The sequence below is a fragment of the Cupressus sempervirens genome, chromosome 7 (assembly GCF_028749045.1).
Source record: "Cupressus sempervirens isolate cs-2001-9-10 chromosome 7, ASM2874904v1, whole genome shotgun sequence".
NCBI classification, from domain to species: domain Eukaryota; kingdom Viridiplantae; phylum Streptophyta; class Pinopsida; order Cupressales; family Cupressaceae; genus Cupressus; species Cupressus sempervirens.
This window is the reverse complement of record NC_143124.1, coordinates 445,685,661-445,700,109: the sequence shown is the minus strand read 5'-3', so window position 1 is coordinate 445,700,109 and position 14,449 is coordinate 445,685,661. Positions and strand designations below refer to the sequence as shown.

The following is a 14,449-nucleotide window of genomic DNA, read 5'->3' as shown; positions in this document are numbered from 1 at the left end:
TTCTAACTCAAGAGAAGATTTTGTAGCTATTATTTAATTTAATAAGTGATACATGACCTCATAAATGCCTTTTTCCATTTAATTGAATATTCTAATTCAATTAACTAAAATAAGCATAGTTATTAAATTAAATAAATTTAATCCCTTAGTACATTAGTTTTAGGTGATAATTTAATTTAATTAAAGTATAGCTACTTTAAATTAAATTAAACCTTAATTAGTAGGTTTAATGTGACTACTATTAGTTAATACTCTAGGAATTAAATAAATAGCATGATTAGTGCAAATTAGGGTCAGCTACATTTGACAATTAAGTCAAGTAGTGAATATCATAATACGAATTGCCTAATGAGATAGGACTTTAGGGTTGATCAGAATAGAACAAAATTGGTGATTATGGCAATGAGCCAATTTTGGGATATTACATTTAGGTTTAGGAATCTGGTTAGTTAGCATCATTTTTAACCCCTAACACTAGCATATTGATGTTTATCTTTTGTGTAGGTCATCATAGCATCCTCATCATCCATAGAAAAAAAATTACCATGCTATTATTGCATGTGCATTTTCAAAATAGGTTCCTTGGGATTTCATATAGAAGAAGTGGGAGTTAAATAATATGACAATGTTGGGCTATAAAGATGACATAAATCATCAAAATTATCAAGAATAGGCATGCTAGAGTGCTACTAAACCCCATCTAAGAAAAACTTAGAAATGGTTTTTAAAATTGAGAACTTTGATTTTTGGGTGAATTGAGCACCTTGTGCAATTCCTTGAAGGTGCATAGGTGTGCTTTTGGTCAAGGTGTGATTTATAAAGGTGCACAATACACTAGTAGAATTTGGGAAATAATGAGAAAAAGTTTTAGTCATGTGACTAAAACTTTTTGTCACATGACTAAAAGTCTTAAAATTATACTTTTTTTTAGATTCATAAGTATAAATGATTAAATAAATCACTAATTTGGTCATTGAAAAAAATCACAAGGTTAGATAAATTAAAATGACTAAATAATTAGTCATTAATAACTAGTCACCCAAACAAAGATGACTAAATGAATGGTTATTTCTTTTTACAGTAACATTAGATAATTATAGGATAAATTATGTATATGTTTCTACACAATAAAATCATTTTCCTCAGTTTCTCCTACACTCTTTTAGTGTTATCTTTAGGACAATAAAGTAACTAACAAAATTTATTAAAATGGTCATTGTCTGCTACATAATTTAGGCACACATATTTATCATCTATATCATCCACTGAATTTCAATTTGCTAAAAGTTTTATTAGATTATCACATCATTATTCTCCATTACATGATTTGGCATTGAAAGTTGATTAATTAGGACCAATTATATATTAAAATCTTTATTCTATATCAGCATTCCAGAATAGGGTATGTGACATTTCTACGAGGGAACTTATAACCTCCAAGATCACATGGCAATATATTATTAGTTGATCTTTGATAATTTGATGACATTTTACACATTAGCAATTGTTGATTAATTTTTAGTTAGGAATTTTCGTCATGGAAGGTGAGAATTATTGGACGGAAATTACTGAATGTTATTTTGATTTATTATCTAGGAGTAAGGTATTGAAATTTGGGTGCACAAGCTATCTTTCAAGAACCTTATGTTAGGTTATGCTAAAATAGTTTTACTCTCATGGCTTGGATATTGAATAAAATAATAATTAAATTAAATTAGTTATTTATGTACTTTAATTTAATAAATGTTATAAATATATTTTGACCCAGGGATACACCTACTCACCTACAGAACTAGTGCATCATTGAAGCAAACCAATGGATAACAACCCAAGACCATGGTGAACTACCCACAACCTTAAGCCTCCTCCATTGATCAGACAGGCTTTGTAGAAAACCCTTAATAAATGTTATAATTATTTTATTACTTTAATAAAAATAACCATAAAATAATATTCAAATTATTTTATTGAGCCTTATTTGTCTAAGTGAACATAATAAATAAAAAGCCTATATTTATTTGTCAAACATCTTAAACATTGAATAGGTGGACTTCATCATAATGTTGATTTCATCCTCCAAATATTTTATATCAAATTAGCCTTTCAAGTTAACTTTTGTGTTCTTGTGTTCCTTGGTTTTCAAAATATGTGCATAATAAGAAGAAATCTATGCCTTCGAAAGTATTTTTTTGTTTTATTTCATAGTGTTAAGAAATTCTCATAGTATTTTCATTTTAAATCAAGACTAGTTGAAAAGAAAAATTACATCAAAGGATGCTTGGAATTTTATTTTTATTTCATTCAAACTGTTAAAAACTTATCATAAACCCATATTTGTGATTAAGGTAAGATCATATACTCATTTGGATCCTTCAATGGGCAAAGTTTATAAGCCATTAGAAACAAAAGAGAAGATGTGTTCATTAATGGTGGCCCACTTTAAGGAAAAGTGAAATAGGTGTAAAATAAAATCAAGATTTTTGAGTAGGAAACTACTAAGTCACAAGAAATAGAAATGCATTTGATAGAGATATGTAGATAATGAAATGCAAATAGAAGTTGTAATAAAGGAACATAGATTAAAAGGAGAGGATAAAAAGATTTATTTTGTGGATAACACTTCCATGTATATGAATATCATATCCATTCATGAAGAGAAGCTACTGGATAAGATATGTACCATTCAAAATCTCAAAGAGATAGGGTTTCATTCAAAATATATACGAACTTCATTGTATTCATTTTCTTCTTTGATGGCTTCATGCATTGTGATAAATTATTTTGTTCATTTTATTTTCCTAGAAATGTATGGATGTGCCCTAAATATTAGTGACTTGTAACTTCTTTTAGCAAAAGCCCTTGATTGTTCTTCAGTGATAAAATGTACATGCAATATTACATCGCTAATGTAAACATGGTGTTTTGTTTTTTAATCCAAGAAGATATGTTTTTTTTTCTCAGTTAATTATATATAGATATAATTGCACATGAAAATTTGCAACCTTTAAAATGATATTAAATAGATATTGTTAGCCACATAGCAATTTCCTAGACCTTTTCATTTCTGGGCCTAAAGAGCTTGTATAAAAATAATGCTATAGAAAACTCATTCTTTTCTCATATTATCTCAAAGTTAGCAAGCTATATTATGTTTGCAATCCTCTAAAATTCATATTTATCTAGGTGCTTGTTCATTATTTTGCCTTGTATATTATACATTGTTTGCACATGACATAGAGCTCATACTTTATGTATGCATAAAGATGGGAATTTTAATTTGAAACTATAATCAAATAATATAAATCTCTAGAGAAAATTTTGATTGAAACACTTTAATGGTACATAATATATATGCTCTAAATATGATTTAATATCTCCCAAAGTAATGTTTTACCTGAAGATTTCTTGCACTCTTCAATCTAAGAATTGCGTCTATTAATAGATGTATTTTTTCCTTATCGGTATCAAGCTAAAATCCCACTCTTGTTGACATATAGATTCAAGGAAAACATGCCTTTATCTATCAAGTGATGAAGGCAGAGTAAGGTAATACAGTGAACAATAACATAATATGGTAAATCTTGTCTAGGTCTTGATCCCCACAATTTTTCACTTTCCTAGTTTTGTAGTTGGCTTCAAAAAGGGATAATGGAGCTTTTATTTATTACAAGAATTGTAATAGGGTTCATGTATGTTCCTCCAAAATACCTCTATGAAAATTAGCATGACTTATACTAGAAATGTGTAACAAATCATTCATACAAATCTTTGTGGCCTCTTGTAGCTTTCCACAACAAAAAATCTATCTCTTTCCCTTATCTAAATGGGTGATGCAATCATGTCTAGGAATGGGAAAATTAGATGTAGCTAGTCGAGGGCCCAAATTCTTCCACTTCAATTCTTGTACTGATGCTAGCCAATGACTTTTCTTTTGTAATGATTGAGAATCTAAACTTCTTCTAAGAACACAAGATAAATAGGTGTATGATCATAGAAATTTGATTCTCCCTGAAAGTATGATAGTTATTTTAACCCTCTACCAAACCATAGAATGTGATTACACCATGCTAGAGTGTGTAGATTTTATTTGGATTTGAAACCCTCTCTAACATAGCAATCTAAGTTGCTAGAGTACATTTAGGTGGGTGCAAAATAGATGCATCCTTCACTCCAACCTTTGAAGACATGCCCAACCCTATGCTCAATCCTAAGTTGGTCATTTTGTAATAGTACCTCCCAATCATTCCTTTCTACAAGTTTCTTTGTATAGGCATAGAAGAGTCAAATTCTCTAATCCAAATCTCCAAGCCAAATAATTTGATCATAATCCATTATGTTTTCAAGTAAATTATCACCACAAAAATTATGCAACCATAGAAAGAATTTCATTTTCATAATCTCATTAAAATCAGAGTTCCTTTGAAGCTTATCATTGTCTTTCTAGCTAGATGCTTAATTAGTACAAATAAAACAAATGATTTATTGATAGAGAGTCACACTAATTAATATTGAACCCTTATTACCAAGGTAACCATTAATCCTCTTCCAATACAAGAAACTTCCACATCATGAATATATTGGCCCAAATAACTTCTTGCCCAAATTGATAGAAATATACCAACTACTTGTTTGCTAGTAACTAATCAATATTTCATTTCACCAAAACTAGCTCTAGCCTCTGTATAAGGGCTCCTAGATTTCAGAAGTAAGCCATGGTGTAAGGTTAATCACCTATACATATTCCATTTTCATCATGTGAGGATGCATATTTGATGCTATTATCAGAATTAGTCCTTTCAATTGCTCATCCTATCAAGACTTGATCATAAACATGAAAATGCCTCTCTTATTTTATTTATCTTGTAGAAGGAATTATCCTACATTATACAAGGCTTGATTGAGTCTTCAAATGATCTCTTATGAAAAAATTGTGTGGTATTACTTGATGCAATTCAAAGTCAGAATCTAAACTTATAATTGGGTGTTGGATGTTTGTGAACTTTACACGAACAGGTGATAGAGGGTTTCTAGAACTTGTGTTATTTCTTGCACTCTAGTGATTATTAAGTGTTTTACAAATGAGTCCAAACCACTTATGTTTAGGGCCAGTATCATCTACTCCTAAGATATCTTTCTATTAGAAATATAAGAGGAGTAACTGAGAGGGGAGGGGTGAATCAGTGACTACAAAAATAAATCCCAAATCCCTTGGTTGTCAATACAAAAAAACTCTATCAAAACTTGATTCTATAGATGCTCGGTTAAAAAAGAAATGTTGTAACTTAGTGAACACTATAATTTCTCAGTAATTACTTAGCATGCAAATATTAAGATGTTATATATGATTATCATTACTTTTACTTAGTTGCAAATAGAAAAAATAAATAGCATGAACACATTAGACACCAAGATTTAACATGGAAACTCAATTTGGGAAAAACTACCAATTCCAACTAGTTACTATTTTCACTCTTTTGAAGTGAATCCTATTAAAGGTTACAAAACACACTATTAGCTTTGACCTTGTTAGAGGATTTAATCACCCTATTAGGAATGGCCTTATTAGAGGTCTTTAGACAATTTAGTAGAACTACCACCTTTTTAGAAGATTTACAAATAGCCATTAAAACAACTCTGTTAAGAGATTTAGATCACTACTACAATGGTTAGAGAGTAATAATGACATGACCTAATTTGGATGAAACTGACTTGTTGATTATAGATCTCAATTCTAGCTTGTATACTAGATCCTTACTGATTGAATATATCATTTTAGCTCCACAAGGATATTCTACATATCCTTCTAATTCATTTCCTCTTTTCATCATCAGATCTTCAATACATTTGTAGATCCCTCTTCTTACTTCTAATCCTCAACTTGACCTTTTATTTATATCTTCCATATTGTCAAGTTATCTCAAATACAACTTGCAATAACTATAATTCATCTTCCTATTTAGCTAGAACCAATAGATAAATCAATTGAACTCAATATGTCAAAACAAGAAAATTCTTTGTTAGCCGATCCTACTCAATAGACACTAACTCAAAAATGATTTTCCCATGTTAACCAAGTTAACTCAGTTAACACTACATTCTTGCACAGATCCTTTCATAATTGAGTGAGCTTAGTTAGCACTAATTCCATCTGACATTTTCTTCATTAACTGAATGAGCTTGTTTAACACTCATCTTTCAACAAATTTCCTTAGACACCTGAGTGAACTCGATAGACATTGCATTCTGAACTAGACAAATTCTAGAATGCTTAGTAGACACAAAAAATTGTCTTTACTACCTAAGTGAGCTCATCATGCACTGACTGATAAAAATATGACATTTTATGTAACATCAAAGACAATACATGATTAATCAATTATATTCAACAATCTCCCTCTTTGGCATTGATGGAAACACAACATGTTATATTACAATGAAATTTTTGGAGAAAGAATAAAGTATGGAACATATCCTTAGTTTCATTTTGATTCTCATCCATGAGAACTCCATCTATGAGTGTGAACTCTTTTTGACTTCAATTTCTTCCTCTTTTACAAAACTTTTGTCTTCATAAAAATTCTGCCAAGTCCATTCTTCATTTTGATAATTCTTCTCTTACAATCAGCCTCTATAACATCTCTTTACTATGATAGCACACTTCTTCATCTTTTCAAAAAAAAATGATGAGATATGATAGTATACTTCTCCCTCTTTAATGACACATGCCAAAGACAATAGTCAGTGAAAGTTAATGTAGCTTAAGTACCAATTTATTTGCAATATGCCATTGTCAATACTACACCAATTGATTGATCTTCAACATGCTTTGGTTGATGCATCACTAAAATTCATTTAGTGAACTTTAGATAGAGGAATGACCCCTATATTACCCCTTAGATATAGAAATTCATCCTTAGGTAATGGTTTGGTGGATATGTCTACATTTTTTTCTTTTGTGTTCACATATTCCAATCTATCTTCTAAATCTTGCACCAATTCTCCTAAGAAGTGATATTTTATAGAAATGTGCTTTGTTTTGGTATGCATCATTGGATTCTTTGATATATTGATTACACTAGTGTTATCACAATATATGACTATTGGATCCTTGATCTCCACCATCATACCTATCATTGGTTATTTAAACTAATCAATGTTAGAACAATTAACTGATGTTACCACATATATTGCCTATGTTGTAGACTGAGAGATACAATTTTGTTTCTTGTTTGTCAAAGACACTACTCTTTTACCAAGAAATAATGCTCCTCCACTAATTCTTTTTATGTCATCAATACTTCCTACCTAATCAGCATTAGTGAATACCTTTAAGTCCAAATTGCCTCCTATTTTGTACCATAAGTCATATTCTTTAGTACCTTTTAGATATCTCATGATTCTTTTGATTGCCATCAAATGATTTATTTTGGGATTAGCTAAAAATCTTGCCACCATACTAACTACTAACGTAATATTAGGCCTTTTGTGCACTACATATTGCAACTTTCCAATCATTGATCTATATGTGGTCTGATCTAGCTCTTTAGAATCATCACTTTTCGAAAGTTTATGTCCAGTAGACATAGGGGTTCCAACTGGTCTTGAATATTCAATTCCAAATTTATTTTTTATTTTCTTGATATATCCAACAAAGAATTTTATTTCTCCAAACATAGACATCTCAAATTATTTACTCATTTCTTCTAAAAATGCTTTGTGCTAGTCATCATTTCTTGTGACTAAGGTATCATCAACAAATATTTTTGCCAACATAATCCTTTTATCTAGTCATTCTTTGATATACAGACAATTTGTATCATTTTTTCTTTGAAAGCCAATATGTATCAAGTAATTATGAAGTCTTTCATATCAAGCTTTGGGAGCTTTCTTGAGTCCATATAATGCCTTATGTAATTTGCAAACCATGTCCCTTTTTCTAGGATCTATAAATCCTTTTGGTTTTTCAATAAAGACTTCCTCATCAAGAATTCCATTTAAGAATGCAGATTTTACATCCATTTGATATACTTTAAATCCTTTGTGAGCTGAATATGCTAGTAGATTTCTTCTAATCTTGCAATTGGAACAAAAGTTTCATCATAATCAATAACTTCTTCTCAAGAATAACCTTTACACACCAACCTTACTTTGTTTCTATATACTTTTCCATCTTCATTTAGCTTTTTTTTGAACACCAACTTTGTGCCCATTCCATTTTTATCCTTGGGTCTAGGAACAAGGGTCCAATTTTTGTTCTTCTCTATTTATTCTATTTCTTCATTCATTTCTTCAATCCAACTTCCATTTTCCAAAGCATCTTTAACACTTCTAGGTTTGAATTCAATAAGTAAACATGTACCTTTCAATTTGCTTCTTGTCATTGTTCCATCAGATTTATCTCCAATGATATGATCAAGTACATGACACCTTCTGACATATCTTGCTAACATAAGTTCTTTTGATTTGGAATGAGTTTCACTGATTGCATCATGAACTTTAGTATCAAGTTTAGGTCCCACTGTTTATGACTCAAGTCCTTTAGACTCAGTTTGTTATATCTTGGTACCTTCTAACTCAGGTTGCACAACCTACAACTTGATAATTATTGGAGATTTTGGGGACTCAGGACATAAAACTTCCTTTCTTTTAGATAAATTTGGTAGGGTATTAGGTTCATAGTAAACAAGTATTTTGTAATCTTCTAGCTCTTTGTTGTTTTCTTCTTCACTCTTTCCTACAAATTCATCAATTCTCACATGTGCACTTTCTATGATTTTATGAGTAGAAAAAATCAAAAATTTGTATGCTTTACTTCTATAGGAGTATCTAAGAAATATGCCTGCATCACCTTTGACATCAAATTTCCCTTTTCTAGATTCTTTCAAGATATAACATTTTCTACCAAATACTTTCAAGTAACTTACATTGAGTTTGTAGGCATACCATAGTTCATAAGGAGTTTGATTTGAGTTCGTTAGCTATACTCTATTCAAGGTATGAACTACAATGCTAATAGCTTCCTTCTAGTATTTGATTGCAACATTCTTTCCTATCATCAATGTTCTTGCATAATCCATGATGGATCTATTTCTTCTTTCAACTATGCCATTCTATTGAGTTGTACCTAGGGCTGATACTTGTCTTTTAATTCCTTTTTCAATGCAAAAATCATTGAATTAATTGGAGATGAATTCACCACCTCTGTCTAACCTCAAACATTTCAATTTTTTTCTAGTTTATTTTTCTACTCTTGCCAAGTACCACTTGAATTTTTGAAAAGCATCTAATTTTTCTTTTAGATACATTATAGTCATCATTCTAGTATAATCATCAACAAAAAGAATGAAAAAATTTTATCCATGATAACTATCTATTCAAATAGGTCCACATAAGTCTATGTGCACAAGTTCTAATACTTCTTCTAAATGAGAGTTCTTTCTTTTGAAACCAATCTTTCCCATCTTACCAATTTGGCAATTTTTGTATAGACCCATATCAAGTATCTTCAAACTAGCAATATCTCTTACTCTTTTATGTTTTCTTATCTTAATTAAATTATCAAAGTTTACATGACATATTATTTTGTGCCATGACCAACTTTCTTCTACTTCAGCAATAAAACATGAACTTTAAGTAAAATCAAGATAAAATAGATTACATTTTGTTTGGTTGCCAAATCCAACTAGATTTCCTTTTCCATCTAGTAGTTTTTCTTTTCCATTGATGAATTCTACCTTAAATCTAATGTTATTCAATTGTACCACACTTAATAGATTATGCTTTAATTTTTCAACTCAATAAGAATTATCATATACAAGTTCTTTGGTCAAAGAAATATATACATTTCTTTTTATGTTACAAGGTTTATTGTTTCTAAATCTCACACTACCATCATCATAATATTCCATGTGCTCATTTTTTTTGTTATCTCTTGTCATATGATGTGAAAAACCATTGTCAATAATCAATGTATCAGTTTTTCTAACATGAGAGATAAGTGCCATTTATATCCTTCATCATTGGACTCATCTTTTATAACAATATATACCATTTCATCTTCACTGTTATCAGAATCTTTAGCCATAAAACAAGATTTCTTGCCTTTGTCCTTATAGTTCTTGTAGTTCTTAAGATCCTTCTTTCCTTTGTACTTATTTCTTTTTTTTTCATCCTTGTTTTCTTTGTTTGGACAACTTGTAGCAATCTGACCAACTTCTTCACAAGAAAAATAGATCAGAGGAGCCTTACCTTTGTACTTTCCTCTACCTTTGGAATACTTTCTTGTAATTAGAGATTCAAGAACTTCAAGATCACTGTCTAAACTTTGTTTTGTTTCTTCTTCTTCACTTCCTTTCTTAGAACTATTTTTTCATCAATGTCTCCTCCAAATTCTTTGATTGTGCTCACACTTGCTTTGATTCTTTACACATATTTTGCAATGTTTTCATCTTCTCTCATTTTCATCTGGTCAAAATGACCTATGAGAATTTTTGCTTTAGCTTATTACATTGTAATCTCCTTCATAGATGTTTCTCAATTTGGTCTACATTTCATGCATTGTTTCTAATTTTTTACTTCACCAAATTCAGCATAACTGAGAGAAGATGCAATATCAATCATCATGATGTTATGATTCTTCTTTTCAGCAATATCTTTTATTGATAATGTTCTAGTGGGAGTTTTGTATTCAGCATCAAGATATTTACAACCTAATCATTGATAGTAGCCAAATATAACCTCATAAGTTCTTGCCATGCTACAAAATTGTCTCTATTCAATTTGGGAATCTCTCTTTTGTAAGACATCATGATCTTTAGCTTAGGTTCTTGAAACCTTTTCTGCAAGCACCAAAAACTCTGATACCAATTGTTGGAGATTTATAAGAGTGGTAACTAAGAGGGGAGAGGTGAATTAGTTACTACAAAAATAAAATCTCAGATCCCTTAGATGTCAGTACACAATAAATTTTTTTTAACTTGATTTTGCAGATGCTCGACAAACAAAGAAATGTTGTAACTCAATAAACACTATAATTGTTTGGTAATTACTTAGCATGAAAATCTTAAGATGTTATCTATGATTCTCATTTATTAGCTATAAATGCACAAAATAAATAGCATGAACACATTAGATACCTAGATTTTATGTGCAAAACCAATTCGGGAAAAACCTCTAATTGTGACTAGTTACTATTTTCACTCTTCTAAACTAAGCCCTTTCAAGATCGAACCTTATTAAAGGTTACAAAACATACTATTAGCTGTGACCTTGTTAGAGGATTTAATCACCCTATTAGGAATGGCCTTGCTATAGATCTTTATAAAATTCAATAGAACTACCACCTTGTTAGAGGATTTACAAATAACAATTAAGCCAACTTGATTAAGAGATTTAGATCACTGTTACAATGGTTAGAGAGTAACAATGACATGACTTGATTTGGATGCAATTGAATTGCTGATTACAGATCTTAATTCTAGTTTGTATACTTGATCCTTCCTAATTGAATATATCTTTTTAGCTCAACAAGGATATTATGCTTATCCTTCTAATTCACTTCGTCATCATCAAATCATCAATACTTTCACATATCCCTCTTCTTACTTCTAATCCTCAACTTGACCTTTTATTTATATCTTTGATATTGTCAAGTTGGCTCAAATGCAACTTGTAATAACTATTATTCATCTTCTTGGTTGGCTAGAACCAATAGATAAATATTGACTCAATATGCCAAAACAAGAAAATCCTTCATTAGCTAACCCTTCTCAGTAGACGCTAACTTAAAAATGATTTTCCTATGTTAACCAAGTTAACTCTATTAACATTACATACTTGCATAGATCCTTTAGTAACCAAGTGATCTCAATTAGCACTAGTTCCATCCAACATTTTCTTCATTAACCAAGTGAGCTCCACTAATACATCTTCTACAAAATTTCCTTAGATGCTTGAGTGAACTTGATAGGCACTACCTTCTGAGCTAGACAAACTTTGGAATGCTTAGTAAACATAGAAAATTGTCTTTACTACCTAAGTGAGCTCAACATACACTGACTAATAATGATATGACATTTTGTGTAACATCAAACACAATACACAATTAATCAATTGTATTCAACACTTTCATTTAAAGGGACTATTTTGTAGAACCATATAATATAAATTTCCACTGGTGAAGACTTATTAAACCATTCTTCTAAATTCAAAACACTCAAAGGAATGCCTTTACCTCCAACATTCCATGTTGATGTAAAAATACCCTAAAACATTGGACAACTATTTCTTGGGAAACATTCATTTCTATTCTTCCATGCTTTATTTTCTTAGGAGTCTTCTTCAACCATTTTTTTGTCCCATATTTTTGAAATTAATATGAGTCCTTATTTTAATAACTCTACCTTTATACATAAATGTTTCTTCCCTACCTCTTGTTGTGTATCCTTTTGGAATATCATTTTCATGGAATTTATTACCTTTTCTCTTTATGTTTAAATATTTCCTAACTAAAGTCTGTGGCAAGGAAAAATTGTAAGTCTTCTCTTTAGTAGCTTTCATTGTTGAGCTAGCATTTGTAGATCCCTTGTTACCATGTAGACTTCAAATTTGAAAACCTTGATGATAATGAATAGATTGTGATCATGACAAGAAATCTTCTACATTGTTCCATCAGAGAAAAGGATAGCCAAGCCTACTTTTTCTAGTCATAACAATAGATAAAGAGAAGGCAATAGAATAAGGGCAATCTAAATCCCCTTTTTGGCATAAAGGAGAGAAAGGTATCTCCATGTTCCCTATCTTTATGGTTCCCACTTGATCTCCATCCTACTACTAGAAGACAATGACTCCTTTGCCTTGTCAATATTATCCAATGACAATTTGGTAGCTTTAAACACTATAGATTTAGTCACTAGATGTTGTAGATTCCTTGGAATCCTTGATGTCTTCAATTGGTGAAGTACCCTTCATAACTTCATTGACATTGGCATTGATGGGCTTTATCTTTGGAGGCTCAAAGATAATTTGCACAACTTCTCCCATTGTTGGTCTCTCCACACTGTACTCCTCAATACAAAGCAATACCACATAAAACACATGCATCATCTCATGTAATGGAACACTAGAGAACCTTGCATCAAAGATCTTGGGAAATCCTTCAGTTGTAGATTATGTCATCTTTCTCACCCATTAAACAATGTCCACTCCATCACCAAATTTGCCAAAATGGCTTCTTCCTATAACTAGCTCTAAGAGAACCACATCAAAGATAAAACAAGCATGAATTAATAATTATAAACTTATTCTTAAAAAAGGTGCATTATACATAAAATATTGAGACTTGATATATTAATAGTATTGTACATGAATAGTTCATGAACCCAACAGTTAAAAGTGTTGTGCATCAAATCCTAATTCATAAATCTTATGGGCATTAAAGATCATGAAAGATACAAAAACACATTTGAAAAGAATATGTGAGGAACTATCATGTGAAACACTAAAAAAAGTTACCTGGTGCAATATAGCCACAGGAGCCTACTATTGCAGACATGCATTCAGATGCTCTAGAGTCTTGTAGAATCAGAGGTAAATAGAACTTATCACATTGAAGCCATATGTGTTGATTATATCATAGAAGAAAGTAAAAGTGATGAATTTGGTACAGTGTTGCATCAACCACAACTTGTAGATTGTTATGTGTAGTAGAAGACACATATATGAAAGCCACTCTACCACTTTCACTCTCATATTTAAAAGGTGGGAGGCATTCAATTAATAGATTAATGACTCACTTTAGTGAAGATGATGTCTCCTTAGAATTATAGACTAAAGCCCTTCAAAAAATTTATTGAATTATATAACAGATGGAAACAAGACAAGCCAACCAATATAGAATCAAATTAAAGATTTTTCTTTATTATATTTAGTAACTAGATTAAAGAAAAACCAAAAAATCTTTTCCAAATGTCACAATCATTATTATATTGCAAAAAGATAGGATTGTAGTTCAAAATCATATATTCATGGAAAATTTAATAATCTCAATCTCCATCATCAATTTATTTACTTATTTCACCTAGTGCTCCTCAATTAAGGAATTCCTATCAGCCTAACTTAAAGATATAAAGAAACAATCCAAACACTACAATAATCAGGTCAATATTGTTGATTATGATGGTGTAGCTTAAAAGAATGCTCTTGTGGTTTTGTAGTATTCATAGAAAAAATCCAAACACAATAATAATTAGATCAATATTATTGATTATGATGGTGTAGCTTAAAAGCATGCTCTTATGGTTATGCAGTATTCATATATAGGGGTAGTTATACATTTAATTTTATACTTTGACCCAAGTGCCAATAAATTCATAAGGGATAGGAGATTAGATTGTGAAGCTTGTAGAAGATAGTACAAGATTAGTATCTCTGATTATTGATGATGGCATCA

General features: G+C 30.5%; 1 pseudogene; it reads right to left on the bottom strand.

Moving 5' to 3' along the window:
• Nucleotides 1-3,857: 3,857 nt before the first annotated feature.
• On the bottom strand, nt 3,858-12,558 carry LOC149547504 (type I inositol polyphosphate 5-phosphatase 4-like; annotated as a pseudogene).
• Between the last annotated feature and the right edge of the window lie 1,891 nt (nt 12,559-14,449).